At 36.8% G+C, this 27550-nt stretch overlaps 1 protein-coding gene across 4 annotated transcripts in view; it reads left to right on the forward strand.

The window, feature by feature from the left end:
- The first annotated feature begins 5939 nt into the window (after window positions 1-5939).
- The window catches only part of ndrg4 (NDRG family member 4), a 63144-nt gene continuing 41533 nt past the window's right edge, over window positions 5940-27550 (forward strand). For 2 of the 4 annotated variants that reach the window (XM_014473945.2, XM_014473951.2), the window contains exon 1: window positions 5942-6085. The gene's annotated coding sequence lies outside the window, so the exon portion shown is untranslated. Of the gene's footprint in view, window positions 6086-27550 lie in introns of all 4 variants that reach the window. The other 2 variants (XM_023353040.1, XM_023353050.1) reach the window with 2 other exon arrangements.

Consider the following 27550-nt stretch of genomic DNA (forward strand, 5'->3'; position numbering starts at 1 on the left):
TTGACCCGTTTTCTGTCCTGTCAGAAAAATACTTTTTTTTTCTGTTGAAGGTTAGTTGTTTCTCTCTACAATCACCAAATGATTTCTCAGGAGTAGGGAATACTGAGAAGCGTCACTGACTTTATAAAAGTGACTGGGTCACCACAGCTTGGTTTTTACCAGTTGACATTTTTACAATCAACTACGTTTTAAAAGATTGTATTGCAGTTTGAATTGAATTAAACTAGGGTTGCAGAAGACTAGAAGAATGCTTGTTAATACTAAAAATGACATTTTTGAAAATATGCGGGGACCCACTGCTGAGCCGTGCCAGTAATAGCCTCCTGTTCAAGGTTGACGAGGTTAATGTTATTATCTGTTTCGTAAGAGGTAACACTCAGGTCTAATAAAAATCAGTGCTGCATTGTCACCAGAGTCTAGGGTGTACACAAAATCAGCAGTTTCAGTGCTGTGACATGCATCAAAACTCTGTTGAAAAGGTCTGTTCTCACTTTGCTGTTAGAGGATAAGTTATCGATGAAAAGAAACTTTCATATCACCCATGATTTATTTCTACTTTACTCTCCAGTAGTCAAATCTGCCTGTAATCATTTGATATTTTTTTTGATATCTCAATAGGTTTTCTAAAAGTCTTCATAAATTTGTATTGGGGCATTGGTTGCTTGTCACTTATTCTCAGTCCAGTTCTTATGTCTGACCTTTTACCTGGTGATATCTTCAGGAAACTGAAGAGGGGGAATCCAGAACAAACTTGACCTCAGAGAGAGATCATTTTTCAGTTTGTCAAAGGCAAAAGGTTTTTATCCATTTTAACTCTTTGGTCCTAAATATATTATTTCTGTCCTTAAAAAAACCTGTTGCTTTTGGTATTTTTTATACACGTATAGAAAATAAGACTTGTCTGTGTGACAGGTTGTAGGTAACAGAGTGACATGTTGTAAGGTTCATTATTGGAGATGCACTTACTTATTTGAAGTCAGAAGAACACATACACAAAACCCAAAATAACAACATATATTTCAATTTTGACCTTAATTAATTGTGCTTATTACTTATTTTAAAAGCTTTAAATTAAGCTTTAATCAGTTTCATACTGTTTAGCAATATGATGGCAAGAAAAAAAGAGTATTTCATATACAGTCAAATTAAACCATTTAAACATTCAATGTATTTTTTTGTTAATTTTTCTTTTTTATTAGAACTGAAAACGGTACATGATTTTAACTTTGTTTGTATATGATGCTTACATCTGTTGCCACAGATGTAAGCAAGCAATTTTTTACACTCTGTTGTAAAAAATTGTCCTTGTTTGCCTTCCTTTTTAATTGTATGACTGCTTCAACGGAGATAATCGCCCAGGAGAAGAAGAGCATCTGTTGCCCATGGTGCCAATGGGGCTCAGCACTGCCCCCTATGAGTGCAGCATGGTACTTCCTGCCTCACCATTTAATAAGTATTAGACAGACTTTGGAATGTCAACCTTTGTAATACATTATGTAACTAAACAGGTAATTTTGCACATCCAATATGAAGAAAGACAGTAATGGGCATGGGTCAACCTGCATCATTCACTGTGTGTGAACCAGAGCTACCAGAGGTGAGGAACAGCTGCGTCACCTCGCCCTTCTCCATGTGTTTGAACAGGAAATGCGTACATTCAGCAAATTTGACCAATTTCCATAATATTTTGAAATTACACAGAAAACAATTTTATAGAACAGTCAGATGGACAAACTGAGTTTCTTTTATCTGATTGTTAGTATTTTACTTCTCTAAATGCCTCACTTGCCTCCCCTGACTGCATGTCACTGGTAACAAAGCTTATAAAAGTCCATTTTAGTATTTGTTCTTTTCTAATTAGTTTTTTTTGTGTTTTAAAAAAACAGCATTCGTGTCTACCATCCACTTTGCTAAACCCCATCCTGGGAATTAAAAAATGCTGGTGAGTGCTGCAGGCACCGGGACATCAAACATGCCAGCAGAGGATTTATTCATTCATGCATAAAGGTGACACTTCAGGACTTGCAACAAAAATGTTGTGGTGTTTAAAGCAAAGACCATCTTTTATCCTTACTTACCAGACTCCTTGTGCATCACAGGAGTCTGCAGCCAGAAATGGGAAAAGTTTAGGTTTTTCTGTAAAACAGCAACCTATTACAACAACTATTTAACCCATAGTAAATAAAACAATCTGATCCCCCTAAATCATCCCCCTATTTGCATGATATGTTGAAAACTTAGCAGCCTTTTATGAATAGTATTTCTTGATATAGTATATTATTGATTTACATATAGCCATAGTTATAGTAGTAGTTTATTGTGTGAACAGCTTTGATGTCTTTTTCTGGTCAAACAGACTCAACTTAGATTTGATGTGATTGGATGTAAATTGGATTTGCTAATATTGTGATGTGACTTAAGATGATGCTTATTATGAATTGGTACAGTACAGAATTAATATTCTAAAAGAAAAGCTTTAAAAAATTTATTTGAACTGTTGCACAACATATAACTCCAACTTTTTAAAATCTAGAATTTATTACACCAGTCTACTGAAAATTTTCTCTTGTTAACACAGAGTCAAAATAATATGTACAGGCTAGACTATGTACAACAACCCTGAATAATATTTGGGTAAAAACCCTTAACAAGTTAGAGAGAAGCAACAAGCTTTTAGTATCCATCAGCAGCCTCAATATTTGACCGCTCTTCTTAATTTGTGGAGCATATTTGAATTGATTGTTTTCTGACACAGGCAGCAATTTAAAGTATTGCCCATACATTTTTAATATGAGGTTTGGAGCAATTTAGAAGTTGAGTGATAGTTTGCTTTTATCCATTCTATTCATCCAGATGATTTTAGTATTAATATCCAGTTGCAACATCCAACAGGATAAGCTTCAGTCATCTAGCTGTTGATTAGAGGGAAGGTTAAGAAATTTGGAGCTAGTCGTCTTAATTATTCTTCCACCTTCACACAAGGAAGTTGGTGTGGTTTTCTTTGGCTTAGTCTCACCTTGACACCTTCGAAAGTACTTAGTCGTTAATCAATGCTTGTCAAAAAAGAATAAGTATTTTTTAGAATATCCACATGAATAGCAGCCAATTGCAGCCGCGCTCGAAGGTGCTGATTTTAAAGCAGAACCTTTTCTCTCATCCTCTTAGTTTTTGGTGGTTCCTGAGTTTTTGCTGAATGTCCTGAACGGTTATCTTTTTACCTGTAAGGGATATTTTGTGTTAGATGGTTAATACTTTGACACAAGTGAGTGTTCCAACAAGACAGTGATCCCAAATACACTGGGATCACTGGGATAAAAGTGGTTTTGGAATGGAAAGAATGAGGCTAACGTTAAACATCTGAAACAAGCCTGTGCTGAAGAAACCAATCTAAGAGGCACATGTAAATGTTTCCACCCTGTTGGAAAGTTATGCACTGTGCTGAAAAGCCGAGTCTGTGCCAGGAAACCAACCAATTTCCAACAAGTTCTGCTAATTCTCAGAAGAAGAGGAGTCAAATAACCGACCAGAGTTATGAGAGAAGCTTGTTGATTGCTACAAAAAGGGTGTGAGTACTTTGAAACTTGGTACGGACCATTTAGCCACATAAAAGTGTATATGAATCACGAAAATGAATGTCAAACAGGTACATTTTTAAAACACATTTCAGCCTTTCTTTTTCAAAATGTAATATTAGCACAAGAAATAATGCCCACAATAAATAAATAAAAAAACATAATTGAATGCACAAGTTTATGTTATTACACATGTATATAGTCTTCTCACTGGCCCTGCAACTGGACAAAATTACATAGAACAAGGCTCCTGTATCCATTTGCATACCACATCCTTGTTTGTTTCTTCACACCTGGCCTGTGTTAGTTAATAACTTACATGGGATATAGTCCCAGGTTTTCAGACAGGCTGCAAAATCCTTGTTTTCTTTTTTTTAAGTTGTGCCCCCCTGTTACACAATTGTGCCAACTTTAGTTGTGTCAGGCTTTGTCCTCATGCAGTCCTGGTTTTGTTGAATAAAGATACCTATTCTTTTTTTTGTTTTAATCTGCCTTTCTCCTGTCTCTGAACCCTGTAAGATTTCTTCTTCACCATGGAACTGTATTTTTAACAAAGATAGTTCATCTGGTTCTTGAAATTAAAAAAGTCTTTGTTGTCTTTTAAAACAGACAAGGAAAAACTGTGGGTGTATCTGTTTCTTCTTCCATTTAAAAGAGGACAAATGGATCTTTGAGGCTCCTCCAGAGTTAGTTCAAGGGAAAGTTTATTTTTGTATATCACGTTTCCATCAACTCAACCTACACAAAGCCTTTTACAAGGAAATATGTCCAAAAAAGTTAAAAGCCATAACGGTTCAAAAGGCATTTATCTCTGTTAAGATGAAAATCAAAAAGCAAACAAAAAACTAGGACAGCATATAAAAAAAGGAGTGAGTTTCCACCAAAAAACTCAGAAATATTTAGATTAATTTCAGATTTTTTTTTTATTATTATTCTTAAAACGAGGCTGTTTCTGAGCTCCAAAAGCAGAAAATTTGCAAGAAAAAAACTTTTGAATTTTTAGATTAATCTGAGTTTGAAAAGTAAAAGTACATTTCCTTGCTGGCAGGTCCAACAACAAGAAAGAATGAGAACTACCAGAATCCAAAGTTAGAAAAATGTCAGGTGCAAGCTTTGGTAGGTGTGCAGTTGTGCCACATGCTTTCTATGTTAAGTTAAACGTGGTGAACAGAATTGCACACCGCTTGAATCCTTTTCTGCGCAATGTGACAAAACATGAAGATATTCCAGGGGTTTGAATACTTATAAGGCATTCTATAGCACTATGACCAATCCTGCAATGTATTAAAGACTCGTTAGTTCATTATTTATCAGGTTGCTGTTTCCTGCATAATGCATTCCACTTCTGAAAAACCAATAACCACAAACCATTCACTGTTCCTGAAGGAAAATGCACAGCTTCCCCTCCTCCTCCTGCCCTCTTTGTGTCTGGTATACCTAACGCCATGAAAGGTGCAGCTGATACTACCAACCTTACTGGGTCGTATGAGTCTAAAAAAATAGTAGATAAGAGCTGTGAATCAGACGTTTTACTATGCGATGGCAGACTTCAGCACCAGAGTGTCCTCTGAATCCCTAAAGGGCATGGCAGTCTGGAACAGTCAGACGAGCAATGAATAAACGTCTGGAAGAACTGCTCTACTGCTCTACTTCTCCTATCCATCCCTACTGCTCACATCAACAATCACACATTTATCTCTGGAAAATTACATTAAAAGAAAAAGAGAACCCGGACATATTTAAGATGGATATTTCTTCTGGTAAACCACCACTGTGCTGAAGAAATCAGTCTAACAGAGACATGCAAATGTTGCTATCAGTGTTTCTATCACTTCATGGCCCACATGCCCAAACATGGTCAGATCCTTTGACGGCAGCGCCGACCAGACAAAATGTTCCCCCGTTTGCCTACAGGCTGTTGAGCTGGTCTGCTTGTGTTGAGTGTGTGTGTGTGTGTGTGCGTGTGTGTGTGTGTGTATGCGAGTGTGGGTGTGAAGATGAGTTGAGCTGATATGGAGTCATTTTGTGTCACAATTGCTTGTTCAGAGAAGGCTTCCCTCCTCCCCACTTTCTGATGAGATTGAATATTTCCCTGCTTTCCAGCACATTCTGTGATCTCAGTCTTTGTCAATTCAGAGCAGCCGACCACACCCATTAGATGGAGGTCCGTGCAATTTCCTTTCTTGCTTTTTTTTTTTTTAATTTTCGTTTTGTGCTCGTCTGTTTACGTCAAGTCCTTCCCTATTATCCTTTTTTCTCTCTTCATTTCTCGGTGGTGTGATTTTCTCTGCGTGCTGCATCGTCGGTGAAGCCACGTGCTCTGTGTTTATCATGAGGAAGGGGTGGGAGGCAGAGTGACGAAGAGACCATTCTCTCTTTTTGTCCACTGCAACCGCAAGCACACACTCACACACACACCCCCTCTCCCTCTCTCTCTTTCTTTCATCCAGATTGTGGCAGACGGAGAGACAAGGACAAAAACCCAACCACGATCACTGAGAGCTACGCTACAGGTACAGTAAATTTGTATCTATCTGCAGCTTTGTATTAATTTAAACATTTAAAATGGGTAATACTAAGGTACTAATACTAATACTAATACTAAATGGCTTAAAATGTCCATTTATCCTTTATATTGTCCATGATTGAGACTTGACGCCTCCCTTGAGAGGTGGCTTTTTTGTGTTAGAGGACAACAGCAGCAGGAGGAAGAGGAGGATGTTAAAATGAGGGCAGCAATTTTTTCCTTCTTTTTTTTTTTCTTCTGGCACAGAATCTGTGAATACTGAGGCTGAGGCTTTGTACTTCTGTTTACACACCCCCGCTGGCGGCTTCTGCATTTGCGTGAACGGAATGTCGACAGGTTGAATTTGTTGACCCCGCAGGGAACAAAAGGGCACCATTTGCTGAAGACTGAGAGCAAAATGCATATATAAATATTGCGCTCTTAAGGGGCTTACGTCACTGAGAAGGGAGCAGAAAATAATGTCTGGCTGTCGCAGGGTGAGGCAGCTGAATGATGCCTCTACAGTAGGTGGAAGTCATAAAAGTTGATTGAATTTGGTGTAGGCTTGGATAGCGATGCCTCATATCTGAATGCATGAATGCTCCTGGCGACACCTGTCTGATTCCGAAACGCAAATTCTGGTGTTCTTTTGAGAAATAAAACCATGCACCTTAATTTTGCCACCTGAACCCTTTGAAAAGATTACATCAATGAGCAAAAATACTAGCTTTGTCCTTTGTAGTGTCACCAAACCATTAATGATTAAAAGGAAGAATAATTAAAATATATCCTTCTGCCAGAATTGCTTTTTTCTTTTTTTACGTCCAGTGAGTGTTTTGTCTCTAAACTGTTTTTTCTCCCCCATTCCCATTGAAGTTGAAGCTGTCTTCCCTTTGGGAGCGGTCTGTTTCCTTGCTCTGAATTTATTAATAGATCTACAAAGGCAAAATAGACTCTGTTTTTTGTTCTTTTAGCAGCCTCACATCAGGTTTAATTTAGACCGTGTCACTGCTCCATTAAGCCTATTTTGGCATCTGACTATTGAGATTTACCATAGCGTTAGGAGACCAGATAAACCCAGAGCCCTGTGTGAATATTAATGTGTCAAATTGAGCTCCAGCTAAAAAATTAATTCTGGGTGTATCTGTTTGAAGCTCCTTTGCTTGCACAGTTACAAACGACCGACTCACACCCCATATTTATGAGGTTGTACACTGGAATGGCTTCTCACCATTATTTTTGCCCCAGTTTGCAGTAGGCTACTGAAAAGGCATATGTTGGAAAATACATGCTACAATATTTTTGTTAGTTTTGCTTTTGGTAAATTAGATATTTTTATTTGTTTTCATTTGGATGTCATATTAACATCGCTTTCACATGTGAAATGGCCTGTTTTTGTTTTTAATTGATGGAAATGCATACTAACCAATGCTAAATTTGCATTCTTATTTTCACACCGCAATCAAGTGCCAAAATAAAAAAAAAAATTAGTCATTTTTATCCTCAGATTTAATATTAACCATTAGTTTTCTTAACAGGATAACAAAAAGCAATACTTTTAGCAAAGCCATCATTGGAAGGCAAGCTAACTCAGGTAGCTGTGTTTGCTAGTGTTGCTAATATTGGTAATGTTAGTAAATAAAGTTGTTACTGTTATGTTTTGGAGAACTACTTTGTACCTAAAACTCACAATTTATCAGAATAACAAAAACCTACATTTTGAGGAATTTGGATTTCTGTTAGCAATGTTAGCATTCCTCATAAGCAAACATTATTTTTTATCATGTTCTGTCCAGGAAAACTATTTACTTAACTATTTACTTTAGTTTATCTAAATGTTTAGATAAACTATTTACTTTATATAAACAACAAGTTTAGACAAACAACAAACTTGTAAATTGATTAACAAAGAGCAACATTTCAAGGCGTTGAAACAAAGGTAACAATGTTTGCTAATATGTTTGTTAATGTTGCTGTAGCTGCATTGTTAATATTCTGTTTTGTCTAATAGTGCTATTTTACTATATATATTTAAAACACAGAAATGAAGGCAACGGAACAATTAAATACAGCATTTTAAGGACAGGCAACTTTAGTAAGCAAATTAAAATTCCCTAGCTGTGCTTGCAAATATTTCTAACATTTAAGAAAGCAAACTTATTAATGACTTATCTAACACAATTGTATCAGTTTTCCTAAGGTTCCTTATTTTATTTTTTTCTAACAGAAATGTTTTTCTAGAATTTGTAGAATAGATTAGGTTAAGAGACCAATTTAAACTACTAGGTATATATTTCACCTGTGGCAGTGGCACAAATTATACACCAAAATATATATAAATTTGTAAATAAATGCAAGGAGTAAGGGCTGAAAAGTGACTGGCATCGGAGGATTTACTTATTTGTAAGTCTTGCTGTTTTTCTGCTTCTTTGTATGTTGAAACAAATCTTCTCTCTCCTTGGAGTCTCCAAATCTCTCTCTAAACATCCATCTCCCTCCCACCCAGTGGCATTCTCAGCAGCTAAACAATGAGGTTGGCACTGTGAGTGAGCCACTGGAAGAGCAGCACTGTTATTAGTGCGTTCTGCATGCTAATGCTTTCCACTTCGCAAGATGTTTTTCCTAGATTTCTTCTCTTTATTTGGGAGCTCTCCTTTTATCTGCTTTAGGGTTGTTGAAATTATTTTTGCTAGTAAATATTCATCTCAAATTGGGTTTTGGTGGTTCTTCGATACAGTTGTGGGACATGCAATCCCACCGGTTCGGAAGCATCAATATTTCAGCGAGAGTGATTTTATTGCAAAGATTTTTGACGTTCACTTTGCTAGAAATTTTTTATAGGATTCTTTTCAGGCTGTTGGGTGTCCTTTTGTTTGTGTTTAGTAGCTTTGTTGCACAAAGTCTTCCAATAAAAGTCTGTAAATCTTTTCACAGCCTTAGCACCTTGAATGTCCCAACAGCAGTATAGTAGATCTTGTCTCTTGTATTTTTATACCTGCTGATATATGGGGCGAGGAACTTCCCTTCCAAGTCTGGCTGCTCGGTTCCAGTGATCCTTCTGCAGACCATGTACGTAGGATTATAAAGCCACTGTAGCCAAAATAACGTACCATGCTGTGCCTCACAGTCCCCATCCCCCGCTCTCTCCCCTTATTCAGCTCGGCTGTAATTGTTTATGGCATTTTCCGTTCATCTGTTTCATTCTGTCAAGCAGTCCAGTGTTGTGCATATTCATTATGCAGCAGTCAGCCATTAGAGAATCATTATCTTGTAATTAAACAAATATGCTTAGTACAGAAGTAGTTCATTTGTGATGACATAGTTATCTATTTAGAGATAATTTCATAGGCGCAAGAGGCATTAGGGTTATGCTCAGAGGAAAGGTGATGTTATCCTAAAATCTTCTGTAGGTCATTTTCAGGTTGAGGTTCACATTGTTTTCTGGCTCTGCTTCAGCTTTGTGAAGTCTAATCTTTCCCCAGGTTGTTTATTCATTGAACGCTTTTTATGTTGCCAACTTAATACTGCTGCTAAATGTTTAGCCCTCATGGGCCCCCAGGCATTTTGCTTGTGTTTTTGAATTTTATTATTAATTAAGTGTGGCTGTGGGATGATTCAAATGGAATAAAATTTGTCCAGGTTGTTTGTTTATCTGTGATTTTAATTTTTTTTTTTTTGATGATTTCTATTTATTTTTGAAATCTTGCATATTCCTTTAAAAAAGTTGTGTCCTTTCTACCATTTTTACAATTAACTCACATTCAAAATTCTTTTTCGTTGTTTTATTGGTATGTTTTATCAAAATGCATCATAGGAATTTGTCTTCTGCTATCTGAGGAGATATTTTTTTCAAGGACTATAAATCAAACAATCTCAATGCACAGACCAAAAGGCCTTTCTCATTTTTCCTCATAACATCTTGATGACTCCTAACTTTGGGGAAAAATAGTCTGTAGATTGAAAAAAGTGTTACTTTTTGTAAGGCATGTTCCCCCACCCCCAAAGAAAGAACATCCTACTATAGTAATAATTATACATGGTTCTGCTAGTGTAATCGTCTGTGACTGCTTTGATGATTCAGTGTCCGGATGACTTGATGGAACCATGGATTCTGGTCTTAAGTTGAAAATCCTGCAGGAGAATGTCCACCGTCAGTTAAAATAAGGCCATTTATCATTTATGAACCCCTGCTTAAGTGAACTCGAGTTATGCTCAATAATCTGAGAAAAAAAAAGGCAAGACCACCTTTGAAAGTCTAAAAATTAAAGGTTTTGGAATGGCCTAATCAAAGTCTGAGTGTATATGTAATCAATGCTAGATATGCACTGCTCATGGTGGCAGCATGTTGGACTAGCTCTGTTACATTAGTTTTGATTTGTTCTATTTTTAGACTTTTGTCTCCGTTTCTATGTCTGGACAGTTTTTCCCTCTGGATTTGGATGCTATTCAGGTGGAAGAAATTTTGCTCCCACTTTTATACTTTCAGACATTAGCTATGATGTGCAACCGTGGCAACAAACGTATTGTTTTTACAACTGGGAGCAGCTGTTTAGCATCTCAAAAGCTCAAATAATACCTGAACTACAACTGCAAATCTTAGAGGAGTTGAAAAGGAGACTTTGGGGCTGCAGAGCAAGACTAAGGAGCAGAGAGAGAAGGCAGAACTTTAAAGTCTCTGTTCTATGAATCATAATGGGCGAGGGTTATATCCTCAACTCCAGCATCTCTCACTCTAACCACATGGTCACACAGGGATTTAAAAACGAGCGGCAAAAGTAAATGATAAATATAATCTCTGCTACCTGGAAATTGAGCAGTTAGCACGTCAAAAGATGGTCATACAGCAACAATCTTCAGTCAGAAGCTTCTTCAGATTTGTTGCAAGACTGACTGCTACCAGAGAGCTCTCCTCAGCATCCACAGTAACTCTTTGAAGATACTTGCCTAGTCATGTTAACATTTAATTTCCCTTTTAGATAAAGTATTCTTAAGTGGAATTTAAATGAACTGTATCATGTTGAACTGAATATGATGTGACGTGACCTTACACTTGGTGGTAGTGTTTAAAAAACATGCAGTGTGGCTGAATGAAGACGATTCTTAAAAGACGAAAGGAACCAAACCTCCTTCACAGCGATAAAGACTCATTACCAATTATCCCATGGCAGTTGTTGACAATTTCTTTAAAATAGGGCCAGGTTTGGATATCTTTTTCCCCCATTAGAAATTATATCAAAACTTGAATATTAGACTGGAATTGGAAAAAGAAAAATACAAATTATTGTTTGTATCACAATCTTTTTAAAGATGACATCGGTTAATAATGGCATTTTGGAGAAAAAAAAAGTGTGGCACAATATTTTTTCTTCTTCAAAGCATTTGTTGTGTCAGAGGGACAAAGTTGGAGCAGAAACCAAAAGGACTCTGAAAAGCCATAATTAAATGAATCATCTTGTAGTTTCATTAAGACACACTTTAGGTTAATGTTGAACTTTTTATGCCAAAAGGTAAAAGAAATCTGGAAAACAGCAATCTAATCTAATCTAATCTAATCTGTGTGCTTCGTTTGACATGTTCTGCCACAGGCTTTCACAACTTAGACAGAACACAGTAATGCAATAAGTTAATTAGGACATATAGCTAGAGATTACATTTGTATGTTAAACAGAGCAAATTTTCAGAGATTTATTTTATAGTTGGTTTTTGGAACAGATTTGTGTCTATTGGATATTTGTACTGCCTGGCATACTCCAGTATGACAAAAAGACTGAATAACACCTAAATAGAAACAGTTTTCTCTGGAAGGCTTTCCAAATGTCAATATTGCCTTAATAAATATTGCCTTCATTCTGTTTCCGGTCCAATGCTTATAGCGCTGCAGTCAAAGTGCTAAAGAATTCCAATTATAACACAGAGCAGTTTTCAGTTCAATTTAAGAATATGCAGCTCAACTGGGTGAAAGATTTTCAGATGAATCTCACTCTTATTTCCTGTTATTGCTGTACTCAGATGAAATGGAGCACGTCAGCATTACACATTTTTACAAGCGTTGTTTTCCCCCTCAGTGTGTTTGTGTGTGTGTGTGTGCGCGTGTGTGCGTGTGTGTGTGTGTGTGTGTTATCCATTACTGTTGGCCATAAGTGTTCGAATGCCAGCCTGTGTGCTTGGCTGTCCATGGTTACTGTCTAAGTCTGTAGGGAACGACTGGTTCTGCACTGGTTCCACACTTTCTTGAATTATTAATATTAGAAAATCTTTGTTGAGAAAATACAACCAGCCATTTTCAACTCTAAAGAAAACATAATACCTTATGAGTTTCAAAATATTGGATGTTTACAAATGAGTATATTGATGAGATGAACGATGCACCAAACCAGCCTGATATTAACTTTATGCACTTTGACACTTAGTGGTCACTAATGGATGCCTTGTTTGAAAATGAAGACAGGCACAGCAGGGTCAACCATTTGTGTAATCTATGGCAACATTCTTTGTCCTCATGACAGTTTTTTAAAGATTATTTCTGTAGCCGACAGGGTTCAGGATATTAAAAAAGGTGTGGACAGTTCTTATGACTCCTGAAATGCTGTATGTACTAAATTAATATCAGCCACTAATGCTGTGGATTTCAAAGAACTAAATTGAAAACAGTATTTCCACATATGAAACTAAAACAAACTGCTCGTTAATATTCAACATTTGACCAAAAACTGTATAAATATGTTTAGATAAGAAGCTACCAAATGAGTTGGCTTTTTTTAACAAAACCAAACCTGACCTAACACTAACTAAGCTTAAGCTTTATCAACATCAAAGAGCTTACATATGCTAAATGCATTTTGTTCAAAAACCTAACTATAATTTAATGTGGAAAGTTAAATTGATTTTACAATCTGTAGAGTAGTCAAAAGCCAAAAGCAACCAGTTATATTTACTCTCATCACTGTAACTAAGGACAATTTGTCTGTACCTGGTACTTTAAGTTGGAAAGTATTTTACTCAGTTACACTTTAAATCATATCCATCAATGAATTAAAATAAAAAATAATAATGAACACCAAAAAAAAAAAAAAAAAAACGGCATTGATGCTTACGGATTAGTACTGTATTAAGATCCCATGGTGTAGCATCAACTGGAAGACAAGGACACAATGAAAAACCCATCAAATCTAGTTCAAGTAAACCTCTGAGGAAAAACAAAAAGCATGGCCATACTTAAGGCGCCATGAAAGAGGCAACAGTTTTAAACTTAGCTTGGTTTATGTTCATATAAACATTCGGAATAGTATTTTAACAACAAATGCAAGTAGTACCAGTTTTATCTGGTATTTGCAATTATAATTTTTATTGACTGAAGCCAAAACAAAGGATCAAGTGCTTAGTTTGGAGTCAGTAATTTAAAACTGTTAGATAGGAGGGACAGTGGGTATATTGGACATACGGTTTTCTCTTTTACAGAAGTTCAGAGGAAGAGGAAGAGGAGAACCACGGAAGATTTGTAGATGCAATGAAGGATGTTGAGGCCTTGGTGTGACAGAAGGATGCTGAAATGAGGGAGATGATCAGCTAGAGACTAAAGACAGCAGCTGACAGAAGATATTGGAAATTTGTCTAATTAAAATTAAACATGCTACCTCCCAAATATTCACAAGGTCACATGATTACATGTTTTATTTTGTTTTGCATTTTTATTTATCCTTGTACTTATTTAATTATAAACCACTTTGTAATATAACCATGTTGTTGACCAGTTAAACTTTGCCATATTTATTCCTTATCTGTTTCTTTCTACATTTTAACAAGTTCATGTGCTAAGCTAGGATTGTTTGCAGCAAACCTTAGCAACAGGCTAACATATCAAGCTTATATCTTCTAATAAACCGAGCTTTTTATAAATCTTCTGTAAAATGCTAGATTTATTAACCTGACAAATTTAGGTGTAGATTCAGGAAGATCAACAAGTCAATTTCTTAAACATCTTGTTTTTTTCTGTTGTAATCATCAAATACATCAAAACTGAAAAACATCGACCCTGTAAATCCTTAATTTTCTGTGGTCTATGCTTTTTACAACCACTTCTGTTTTTAGATTATAGGGGAGAATCAACAACCATCAAAAGTAAAACCCAGAGTTTCAGAATACAAAAACAAAGTATAAAGCAGCAAAACATTTAAAAAAAAAAAAATGAAACAGACAAGAACGCTGGCCGTAACATGCTTTAATAAAAGAGCAGAAACCACATTTATTATCTTTTATGGCCAATTTTTATCACAGCTAATGGTTGTACTGGAAAAGTTCACACAAATCCAATCGTATGTGAAGAAAATCAGAATTGGCAAGTCATACCTAAAAAACAATAAAACAAATAACATTATAGGTCAGAAGCTAATTTTATTTTAATTGACTTGATTCGTCGTTAGCAATGAAAGCAACATTTGCTCAACTCACATATAATGACACACCAGGATATTGCATTTCTATTATTAGCTTTGATAGAAAATTAGCAACATGCTTCTCAATGTTTTGTCATTTTACTGCTAATTTGGTCAGTAATAAAATACAGGACAATTAGTGCTGTGGAGATGTCAATTTAATAGTGCAATAATGACAAGCAGATCTGAGGAAGAAAACAGTAGTTAATCAGGAAAGCCATCTATTATCACGGATTGCTCCATTGGGCTTTGAGCCTTGACATCCAGTCCAGGAAAGAGTCTGGTGAAGCCATCCATCTCCCACCAATGATGACTAGTGGCCACATACTGTCCGTCCATCTGCCCTGCAGCTTAATGGGGAGACTATAGAAACAAAACCAATAGAAGGGGAAAGCAGGTTGCAAATAATTTTTTATCAACTGCTTAAAAAATATTGAATCTAAGAAAGTAATTTGTGCAAACTTGGAAAACAATATCAAATTTACTTACAGGTACATTCAGTAACTTATCTTTAGCTGGATGAAAACGTTGCAGCTAGACTTACCCCTCAGCCCGAAAGAGAAAAACACCTTTCCACCTGTCTTCTCTCAAAGTGTCCTTGTAAATGTCATATTGCCAATAAAATTTTACAGTTTTTTTTTGTTTTTCTTAAAGCCATACATGGACTTCTCACTAGATCAATTTCTTGCCCTATATAACTGGTAAGAACAATTATCAGTTGCAGATAATGTTGTTTATTCTACATTATCTAATGTCCTAATTTTCATTCTGTGACAAAGGTTATATATCAAGATTGTAGCACTTGCTTTAAAGTGTTTGAAAATTCATCTCCAAGGCACAGGCTCAGTAGACATCCTTAAAATTGATCCTGTCCCTATAACAGACTAAAGTCTCTGAATGCAAGTATCAGCCTTAGAAAAAGTATAAAAAGCGGAATTAAATTCTTCCGGAAATGTGCTAAAAAAAAATCAGATTTGTCTATAAATGAAGGATGACAAATGTGAGGTAGGTAAGATCTACTCAGGGTGATGTTTTTTAGTTTTCTTTTTAAAGTTTATTAGGCAAGTTAAACAGTGTACCCTGAACATCCAGTGACACAGTTGCTGAATGAATTTATGCAGTATTTCTTGTGCAATTTTTCTTGCAGGACTTGACAGTTCATACTTCACTAAATTGGAAAGAAAATATGTTTTTGTCTCCTTCTGGTAGTTTGCATGGTAGAATAATCACACTGAATGAGGTTTGATGAGGTTCTTTGAATAAATCAAAAACAGACCCAGGACTGTACTCCCTCTCCACCACCAGCACCTGTCACCATGCTGTCAGACCAGCAACATTCTGGTGGGAATCCCCAGAATACATGAGTGATTCTAAATTTGCCTGAAGAGAACAACCTGGCAACATATTTCTACAGTCAACCTTGTGTGTGTGACTGCATGTGTATCAGATACAAAAATAAATACAATAATTGCAGGTTTATTTGAATCATGAAGTAGATTAACAGGATAATAAATCACTTCAACTGTGTTGTTGATTCATTTTGAGATTCTCATATGAAAAATACATTTTTGAAAGTTTTTTATTTTATTTTGATCAGTATGAAAAACATTCATGTTGAATAGACTCATTACATACATTCATATTTCACACAGAATTAAAAATGGCATTGTTTATATTCCCAGTCATCTAGGACTTACCAATCCGAAGTGCTGAAACAGAATATATCATCTTGAGACATGTGAGTGAAAGATATTGTTTGGATCTTTAAATGACAATGAGTCCAACATCAAATCAAACAAAGGTGCCATATTATTGACCTTATTAGTGTGACTGTTCTGTCCACTACTAAACCCTGATACTTTCAACCTATATTCAGAACCATAGAAGCATGAATTATTAATGTTATTATTACTTTACAGACCCGTAAATTCCCAACGTTAGAACCACAGAGACATTTGAATGGAGCCTTTTGTCCGTCTTCAGCTTTCATTTTGTGCAGAATTTCATTTGTCATCACGGATTTATTAAGGATGTATTTAATGGCCTCACAAACTGCCTGTACTTACTGCAGTGCCTCTTGTAATGTCTATAATGACAATGCACATTATGAAGGTTTCCTCCGTCATTGCCATGTCTTCTTTCCGGAGCTTTCCTCTGAATTCAGAGGCTCATTCAGAACCATCCTCCAGATGCTACATTGCCTAACGAGCACTATTTCGTCATTATGTCATTATTTTTTGGTACACATACATTTTCATGTAGGACACAGAAAACACTTCTTGGGTTTTCTATTTTTAATAAATTGACCAAGCACCCAAAATCCTTTTCTTTCCCTCTTTGTCTTAATGGTGTATCTGTGTGTTGAATTTTGAGGAAAAAGATTAATTTAATACAATTTTGAAAAAAAAAAAAAGCTGTAAGATAAAATATGCGGAGCGCCGTGAATACTTTACGGTTCTACTGCAACCTTTTTTTTAATGGGAGCTCATCTGCTGGAGATACGTGAATACATTTACAAGACAACAATTGTTCTTATATGTGTTAAAATGCCATTACTGCCATTTTCAGACAGATGGACGACAGCAATCACTTCTGTAAGAGCATTGCTGACATCAGTGATCAGCACCTAATTGAAATTCTGGGCAGCATCAAATACTTTTTTTTTTAACACCATCAACACCAGTGACTACATGAATGAATATTGATGGAAAGCACAGACTTAGTACTTTATCTTCTACACAAATCACATGGACATTACTTTCATTATTGCTCGACAGCTTCTAGCTCTTTCAATACTCCAAAACAATTTGGCCGGGGCGGGGTTGTCCTGTCACACCTAACCCCCGCTAAGAGGTAAGGCAAAAATAGATGTTTGAACAAGAGTGTTGTCAAAAGAGTAAGTTCCCACTGTGTGACTGGACGCTTCCTAGACCTGCCTTCTTTATTCCTTTGTTTATTTTCTGCTTGAGTCAGCCAGGAATAATGAATAAACAAATCTACTTTTCTCCATGAGTGAAAAGTCAGCTACAGCATGTATCTTTTTCTTGGCCACCACCTTTGAGACAAGGGATCTTTGAATGCCAGAAAAATGGCTGCTGAGTTTCTCTGTCAAGAGGTGAGAGATAATTTTTAATATTTAATCCTCCTCTCAGAAATTATATCTGTGCTCTGTGGAGCTGCTCAGCTAAGGAAGTTCCTCTAGATACCTAGTAGCTATTAATAATTAAAAGTAAAAAAGCCTCTATGGTTTGGTGTGTAGCTTACAATACCGTCGGTGTCAGCTGGTGAAGTATTTCCGCTCCTAGAGTGCTTGGAGGCCAACAGGTTGGATGATGTGGAAAAGGGCTTAATGTGGGGATGTGTGGTGAAATGTCAGTAAGGGCTAATATCCACAGTAGAAAGATACTTAAGTAATAAAATCCTGCATTTAGCTCAACATCTCCAACAGTTAAAAGACAAGATATTGGCAAAGAACCTGGATGTTGCTTTATATGAAACAACAGATGATAATGTTGTTTCATCGGCTTTGACTGTCTTTAATTTAAGTATCTTCGGTAGCGAGGGATTGAACTTGCAAGATTTAATGCTTCATTTGTGACAGAGGTAAAACTTAAAATCTGGTAATGACATCACATCCAACTGAACTTCTTCTCAGTTGCAAATTGCAAAATCACAAGGATTTTGTCACCGTCGTGCTCGTTGTTGTGCACACAAATACCTCTAATTTAACCTTTTACCTGCAAGAATTTCTTTTCTCAAGGCTCCTTCAAATGTCCTCACCGGATTTTAGATCTAGTCAAAGCAAAAGTTTTCACTCGTGTAGGTGGTTTGCTTAGATACAGTGCTCTAAAAACGCTCGTCCATCAACATGTGGCAGTGGAGATTGAATTTTTCCATAGCAGGATGACCTACTGAGCCACAGAAACATGATGTAGATGAATTAAAACAGTTATCTAAAAAAAACAGGAGGTATTAATTTGTTCACCGAGATTCATTGCCAGTTTTAAGTTTGTCAGTTTTTATCAAATTAAAAAAACTGTATTAGTAACTTAGAATTTATGATTTCTCTGAGCCAAGATTAATCGTGACTTTCTTTATTTTATGCAGTTATATGCCAAAATTAAAACAAACGAACAAAAAAACACATTTTATTACTGCAGTGTTCATCTTGCCGATAATGGGGGGAAATAAAGCATATTGATATTAAGAGAGTCGAGAAGTTTAAGTGAGTGCTATAGTTGATTCTGACATAGTTGAAGGTTCAAATGAAATGCAGCATTGTTGCAATCCCTCTCTTAGGAGGAGAGGAATGACTCAATTTAGTTTGGGATGTGGGAAGGAGGCACAATAATTGGACTGTCTGAACCTACAAAATTAGATCCGAATTAGAAATGCACTACTGAGGGTGACGAGGATTTTCCTAGAGTATACCCAATTAATCCTCGAAGAGAAGCAATTAGACTAGTGCTAATTACAGCAACATTTGTTACACTTCACACAAACAGATTTGCTCTTGCTCCCTGGGGATGACGTGCTTTGGTTTTTATTTTTTACATTTTTGTTTTGACAACTGAAGATATATATTGCACACCATTAGAGATTACAATAACAGAGGGTTACTGTAAGTTTTATAGCCTAAAAAGGTAATCTCACTGGACTTTTACAATCATGTTCTTTGGAAGTTCTCCATCTGACAGGTGGAGTAGTTCAGCTCGACAAAAACTGCAGCACAGAACATCAGTTCAGTTCAATTCAATTTGCTTACATAGTGCCAGTTTACAACACATGACATTTTAAGGCACTGTAAAATAAAAAAGTCTGTTCATCTGAGTCAGATAGACAGATTTCATACACTCCTATGGATCCTAGATACAAATAAAGCAGTCAAGTTTAGTTTGTTTTTCAAATTACATTAAAAAAAAAGGTTTGCTGTCTTAGGAATCCCAGCAGGTCATGTCCAGTCACTGATTTGCAGCAGTCATTCCTCCTAGATGAGCATGTAGTGACAGTGTACGGTTGCTTGAATTTTGCAGCAATCCCTCACAGTGAGCATGCAGACAGAAAGAAAAACTCTATTTTAAAAGGAAGAAACCTCCAGTTGAACCAGGCTCAGTGAGCGGCCATCTGCAATGACCAGTTTTTTTGTTTGTTTTTTCTCATAAGAGAAGATTTTGAAGATTTTGTTTTTTAGACTTATAGAGAAATACAAGTCAAAAAAAGCATCAGTAGAGCATCATTTGAGGAATTCTGTGAGCCATTGTGTCACAAATAAGGCAAAGATCGTTGTTTTTAGCAGTGGCAAATATTCAGACGGTTTTTGCACTTTATTTATTTATCGTTGGTGAAGGTAATGCATTAATTGATTCAGATTGGCTTTTATTGCTGCCATGACTAATGTTCCTTCTGTGGTGAGTCATAAGCTGCCAGTGAGCAAGCCTGGCACTTCTATGGATGATGCAGGATGGTTGCAACTCCTCTTGACGAATGAGCTTGTTTTACAGCAGACATTTTAGGTGACAAGAGGTTGGGAAAAATAGGTGGGTTTTTATAGACCTGCATGTCTGTATCTGTATTATGTTAGCTGTCAGGTAGAATGTGTGCAAACCCAGAGCTTCATAGAATAAAAATTTTATTTTGAAATCAAGGTCCCAGAGTCTGGAGGAAGTGTTGAGAAGCACAGAATCCAAGCAGCTCGATGTTTCCTCAGTGATTATTTGAGGTGCCATATTATCTGCTGGTGTTGGTCCACTCTGCTCCATCAAGTCAGAGATAGAATAAGAAATTAACTAACTACTTGAAAATATTTCTCTCTGTGTTCAGTAAATCTTTGATTTATTTCACTTTTTGAACTTAAAGTAAATAGCTTTTTCAACATTTTCAAGTGCGTTAATATACACCTGCAAAGTTAATAGGTCAAGATTTATAACAAGTGTCCATTTAGCACATAAATTACAATCTCAGATTTACACCAAATAATTCTCTTTGATTGTAAAAATCTTTCTTGTGTGCAGAAGCAAAAATATTTTCTTTTGCGACCTATATTAATCTATTAAAATATCTTTGAACATTTTGTTAGGTACATAAAGTCAGCCCTAATTCTAATTTACAGAGCTCAAGCAGAGTTCACTGGAGGTAATTTTATAAGTAAAATATCTGCAATCAACCCTGTTTTTATGTCCTTGTTTCTTGCGCTTCACTGCAGTGACTCCATCTTCCTCTTTATCTGTCTGTAGCACTCCGGCAGAGCGGTCTTATCACTTTGAGGGTATGTAGGAGAAAAAAAGTCATGTCCTTTGGAAGTTTTTTTTCTCTGAAGTGCAGCAGCCATATGTCTAATTAACACAGCTGAGTGGATTCAGTAACCTTGTGGTATGGCGAGGCTGCGGGAGACTCGGGGAGCAAACCTGAGCTTTGTCACTTTTAGTGTGGGAGTTAGTGACACAGCAACCTTTTGGGTAATGCACTGCAATAAAAATAAATTACAATCAGCTATTTAATTTGTGTGACAGTTTAAAGAGGTTTCTACTGCTTCTCATGAAATTCTAACCTTAATCCTCTGTCAATGCATGTGCTGATGCCGTACCAGTTTCGGAGTATTGATTCCATCTTCATAGATCAGATGTGATGCTTCCCTTTCACGTGAATCTGTAATTGATTTTCTGTCTGACAGAGAGCTTCTCTTTGTGCTTACAGTGCTTTACAGAAGTATTAAGACCTTCTGAACTTGTTTTGTTGTGTTACAGCCACAAACCTTAAAATATTTTATCGGGATTTTATATGACGGATAAACTTGTGCGTAATTGTGTAGAGAAAAAAGCATGATTCATATATTTGAAAACATTTGACTTCAGCTCCTCCATTGTCGATACATTTCAGAGCCATCTTTCACTACGGTTAAAGCTTCAATCTACTGTATTGTCTATACCCACTTATCCTTGACAAGCTAGGTCTAAAATAATTAGTTTGTCAAAGATGTCTGGCTGTAGATTTAATTGTAATGCCAAAATACATGTTTAAGTATTGTACTGACTATTTTTCATGTGTGCTTCACAGTCGAAAGAGTTGTAGCTTTTCCCTTGATACTCTGAGCCTCTGGTGTCTGTCTCTCTAGGGTTCTGTGTGCAGAGACAGAGACCAGCCAGAGACTTCTGTCATCAATCACAACTATTGCTTTTGTAGGACCTTAAAGGACAGAAAAGCTTAAAATAAGCATCATAATATATGCAAAGGTAAAACAAACAAAAAATCTGCCAGTACGGAGTTAATCTGGGTTTTTTGATTTTAGTTAATCAGCTAATATTCCTAATGAAACACCTTATTGTCTACGCAGATGAATGCAGAGTGCAATTGTAACTATACTATTTAGATTTGTCAACATTTTTATGTATTTTTTAACATTTACAACACATTTAAGCATTTTTTACTGTTATAGCAGCTATTATAACAATGAGTGTGAAACTATTGCCCTCTGTAAAATGTCCCAGTTTGTCAAGACATTCAAGCAAAAGCTGCACAGATTTAAGTCAGGATTCTCCTATTCCAGCCCTCGAACGCTACTATCCTGCAACTGTTTGAGCTGAGCTACCAGCACACCTGACACAAATGACTGAATTGTCTTCTCTGCATGTTTCATTTCATTCAGGTGTGTTGGAGCAGGTATTTAGGTAAAAGTTGCACAATAGTTGCTCTCAAGGGCTACCCTTTATTTTAGTTATCTCAAATTAGGATTCAGTTGCCCAAGGGCAGACAAAGAGCCAAGAATGCTGTGTTTTGCACATGATAATGTTTACGGTCTAAAAAATCTGTCATTTATTAAATGGGACCCTTTAAGAAAGAATTAGTCTTAAGGGAAGATTTTCTTTCTGTGGAGGAACCTGAATGAGCTTTAAAATGCTTAAAAAAGTCCAATCTCCAATCTTGTGCTTGTGAAACTTGCCTATGTGAAACTTGCCTATGTGAAAACTGCGCAACTGAAATGCTTAAAACAGCAAAACACTAAAGGAGTTCACAGCCATATACTAGCTGAAGAGGGAAGACAGTTAGAAAGAAGGTTAAAATGGTGTGACTGTGAAATGTGTAATTTGGCAAGACAAGCCTGTGAATGGAGAAAAAGAAAGAGAAGCATTGTGTGCAATATAAAGCAGGAGAGTAGAGAATAGAGAAGAGTAATGATCCTTCATTGAGTTCCAATAGTTACATTGACAAAAATTGGACTTTACAACCAGTGTTTGGCTCAAAAGGGGGCAGCGTATGTTGTTTATTCCAGTTGTTTCCAAAGGTTAAATCTCTACCCCACTCTTGAAAACAAAGTAGGGGGAAGAGAAAGTATTTAGATTCAGTCTGTGAATCAAAATTAATTTCAAAATGTGGCTTTTTTTTCAACAGAACTGCAACAATTACAGAAACACACACTAAAAAGTTAAAAACAGTTTCATAGTTATTCTGGCTGTTTTTGTGGTCTGTATCCTCCACTTTAATTCAAATGTTTGAACTATTTGCCAACCTTTTTTAGGGATAATGAATGTCACAATGAAAAAAAGCAGACAAGTACTGGTTTGTCCCAACATAAATGGAGATTGCGTTCAGTATCTTTAACCTAAAATTAGGTAGCATTCAGTTATATTTTCAAATACGATAAACTCTGATGTGAATTCTGGCAGATACTTTGGGTTGTCAAAATCTTTAGGGTTCCTTCTTTCATTTTCCTCCTGGAAGCTACATGAATGAACATGACTGGACTTTCCAGATGTCACCCAAGGTGATCGAGAGGTCGTTACACCAAGCAGTGAAGGATACGTGATTTCAATACAAGACGACAACAGACATGGTTTATAGTTAATTTATTTATGTCCAACACTAGGCAACATGTGCGATGCGGGCACCCATACGGGCTGTGTTTGTGGGGTCCTCTTGATCCGTTGAACACATCTCTACTTTCGTAACAGTACTAGTGCTTGAGTTTCTTTGTCTCTGAGCCTCCGTGTTGTCCTTTCTCCACTTGATTATTCCCAGGTGTGTCTCGTTCCCTGATTACCTCTTGTGTATTTAATGTCACCTGTGTCTCTGTGTCTTTGTCGGGTCCTCGTCGTGTTTGTCCAGTTATCTGTTACGTTTTGAGAGCTTTTGCATCCGCTCTTTGTGCTGTCTGGACTTTTGTGGATTATTTAATTAAATTCATCATCATCATTCATCCTACCTGGGTCTCAGCGTCTGCCTCCACCACCACTTACCGCAACTCATGACAGTGGGTTGCCAGTTTGCATAAGGCTTCCTATCAAGCTATAAGAATGATAGAAAACATGCTAACAAAATGCCTCAGACCTTCAGCCCATAGGCGGTTCTAGACAGGCTAACAGAAGTGGCTCTTTGACTCACTTATATATTAAATAATGAAATATTGCAGTATTTTGTTTCATTCTTTTTTTAATTGCCCTGTAGGCAGCAATTTATTCACATATATGTACATTTATTATTATTGATACTTTAATCAAAAATGAGATGTACAAGTTTATGTCGTTGGGGGGCGATGACATGTTCACATACACCTCAGAAAGTATGTACAGGTAGTTGCGCCCCTGTGTGTATGCATGGCTGCTTGTCTTGTAACCCACCTCACGTTCAACCCTGAGTAGGCAGGTATGGACTATTGATGGATGGAAATTGCTCTACTCTTTCCCTATTATTGGCTTAGTTGTTGCTTTATCACATGCAGCAGGGAATCCAATGAAAACAACTTATTAACTCTAAAACCACTGGGTTTTTTTAATATTTGTGCATTTTTTATTAAACAGGAAAGATTAATTAAGGTTAGAGGCATTTATCTTCAAGATTAGCTTTTATCTTTTTCAGGTGGTGATATGTTGTTGTTTGGTTTACGTTTCTGTGATTAATTTACTCATCTTGCTTATGATTTGTTACATTTAGAAAAACAGGTGAGATGCAACCTGTCATGTCCGACAATATTGCTAAGCTGTGTTCGTATGTAGACTAGAATACGTAGTCAAGATGGTGGTGGAAAACATAAAAGTGTAATTTGAAAGGAAAAGAGAGGGTGAGCCAGATGCCATTGGACCCAGCTGGGTTGTCACGGCAACCCTGTCTGGAGAGACGTGAAGGAGGAAGAAAAAAAAAAACTGGATGAATCCATTTTGTTCTCTCTTTTTTTTAATGCTGAATAGGTTTTCTGCTCAAAACCCAATTCAGTAATATAAAAAAAATTCTTAGCTGCATTTACTCTCCACAAACGAGTCAACAGAAAAGTAGATTTACCCCCACTGACACAGTCGCTGTCTGAGCCCAGTCGGTGATGAAGACAGGCCTTGAAGTTCGGCTCTCCTCTGTGGAAAGTGGACTGCATGCCTCAGTGGTCCTTTCAGTGTCCTGAGGGGCAGAGTGGTTAGGAAACAAACACTGCTGATGGACAGTAATTTCATAAAGTGAGGTAAAAATTGTAATTAGTTTTTTTATTCTAGAAATGTTTGTTAAATAAATCACCAATTCAACCTCATATATAAAAGTAATATAGATTTCTAATATGGTTCATTTAGTGTATGAAGGTAGCAACCAAATGCTGCCAGTCAAATGTACTTAATTAGCCAGTAAGTGTGAGCACCTCTGTTAACGCAGGTATTTCTGCAGTTTGCTGCTCTGGGGAATAGAGCTGAGTTTGATTTTAAAAAAATAAATAAATAAAAGAGCTGGGAAGGCTCAATGAACATAAACAATGTTGTGAAAAAGACAACCTTAAGCCTATCTGAACACTTTTAAAATCTTCATTTGTGTCTTTTGAGCAGCTTTCAATTTAACATTGAAAAAGTGAACTGCTGTTAATTGTTTGGAAAATGAATAAGGCCGGGTAATCATTACATTTTAGAGGAAAATAGCAAAAATAGGTTAAAACCAGTGAATGTTTAGTAAATTTTTAAAAATTCCTCAAGGAACAAATTATGTTCTTTCCAAAAATTATTTCAATGCAAGACATTCTGCAGTCATGAGTGTTAAAGAAAGGTATTTGCTACAAAGCAAAATTATAATTTGCTGATAATATGAGTCTGGTTGTCACTGGACAAGCCACACAAGAAGCCAGGAGCAGTATTTTTCCACCATCAACACTGGCGTCATGATGCCAAATATAGCTGATAAAATGCAACACTAATTGATTTTAAAATCTGACATCTTACATAACCACATAACGGTAAGGCCTAAAAAAAAAAAAGCAATGACACCGGCTGGGGAAAAGTGCAGATATGGTAGGATGAGATGAGGTGTGAAAGACAAAAAACTGAAAGCAAAGCACTGAAAGTGAGAGAGGGCAGCTGCAAGACAGAAATGTTGGAGTGACAGAAGGAGAGGTAAAATGTCAAAGTCTGTGAAGATAAAAGGAGGAGATGCTTGGAGATAGAGAAGCAGGGATTTGGAAAAAAAAAGCACAATGTCAAACAGACGACATAAAGCTTTGGAAGAGAAACAAAAGAAGCAGAAACAAAATCAGGAATATAACAATGAGAATGCCTAGGAGTAATCAGCAGGCACAATGCAAATTATATATATATATTTTTTCAACATTAGTAAAATTCTAGTCGTTAGAACAAAATGGTTAATGCTTAGACTTGATTATAATAATCAGTTTTTGCATTGTAAGGTGATTCACAATTGACCATCAGTTTGTGACCTGATGGTCCAAGTGCACCAGCGTATCCATCTCTGTATGGTCCAAATCAAGACTATATGAATGTTTTGCAGAATGTTTGATTTGGAAATGGATATTCAAGGTCTTTGGGGGAACCCCTCGCCCCCCACAAAAAAACTGTCCAAAGTCATTCAGGGCCAAGTCAAAATCAGTCATGAAGGGGGAAGGCTAAACTAAGTCTCAAATAACTGAATTTAACATCTTCTCATCTCATGACATCGAGGCAAGCTAAGCAGCGTACATCAGACTGAGGAACTGCATACCCAACAGGTAACAATCTAGGGCAGAGGTCCTCAGGCCGGGGTCCTGCAACTTTTAGATGTGTCCCTGGTTCAACACACCTCGATCACATGGCTGAATTACCTCCCCAGTACAGCCGGGTCCTCCAGAGTTCTGCTAATGACCTGATTTTTTTACTCGGGTGTGGTGAAGCAGAGCCATATCTAAAACCCACAGGACACTGGCTCTCGAGGTCTAGATTTGAGGACCCTTGGTCTAGGGAAGTGATGCCCAAAGTCGGTCCTCGAGGGCCAGCATCCTACATGTTTTAGTTCTCTCCCTGGTGGTAGCAACAATCTTCTCAGCCTGTCAATGTTCTTCTTAGGCCTTGTAATGAGCCATCATTTTATCCAGGTGTGTTAAATCAGGGAGAACTAAAACATGCAGGATGCCTGCCCTCAAGGACCGACTTTGGGCACCACTGGTCTAGGGTATATCTATCTCTGCCTGATCTGGTTGCTCTGGGCTAATTACACATTTTCACAGTCAAGAATCCTGTACGTTTGACAAATTGGAAACTCTAAATTACTTAGTTATTTGGCTCAGGTATGTTTTGTTGATATAATGGACTGACAATCTGGCCTATGGTGTAGTCTACCTGTTGTCTGTTTAAGGCTCATGTAGCCCCTGCTACCTCACAATTATGTATAAAATTACATTGGTATAGAAGACCATTAATACATTCATAATTTCTGTCTTTACCAGAGTTTCTGGAAAATCTGTCCTTAATGTGTTCTCTGATTTCTAGAAATCAACGTAGGATCTTTCTCATTCTAAAGTATTTCAATTACAGATTGCAGATTTTAGTTCAGCAAACAGGAAAAGTAAACATGTGCCACTAATTGTAGTAGCAATCAAAATGGGGTAACTGGACCATTGACGGTGTTGTTTGGGTTCTTTTCCCTTACTATTACCCCTCGTGGCTCCATTCCAGTGACTTTAGAAGGTCACTCTGACCCATTTAATAAACTCGTCACGATGAGAGGGAGACAGAGAGAGGTGATAAACAGAAGGAAGGAGAAAAGATGCTCATGAGTTACCGTCACAACACGGTAAATGGTAATGCTTATGG

This window comes from Xiphophorus maculatus, chromosome 2, assembly GCF_002775205.1.
Source record: "Xiphophorus maculatus strain JP 163 A chromosome 2, X_maculatus-5.0-male, whole genome shotgun sequence".
NCBI classification, from domain to species: domain Eukaryota; kingdom Metazoa; phylum Chordata; class Actinopteri; order Cyprinodontiformes; family Poeciliidae; genus Xiphophorus; species Xiphophorus maculatus.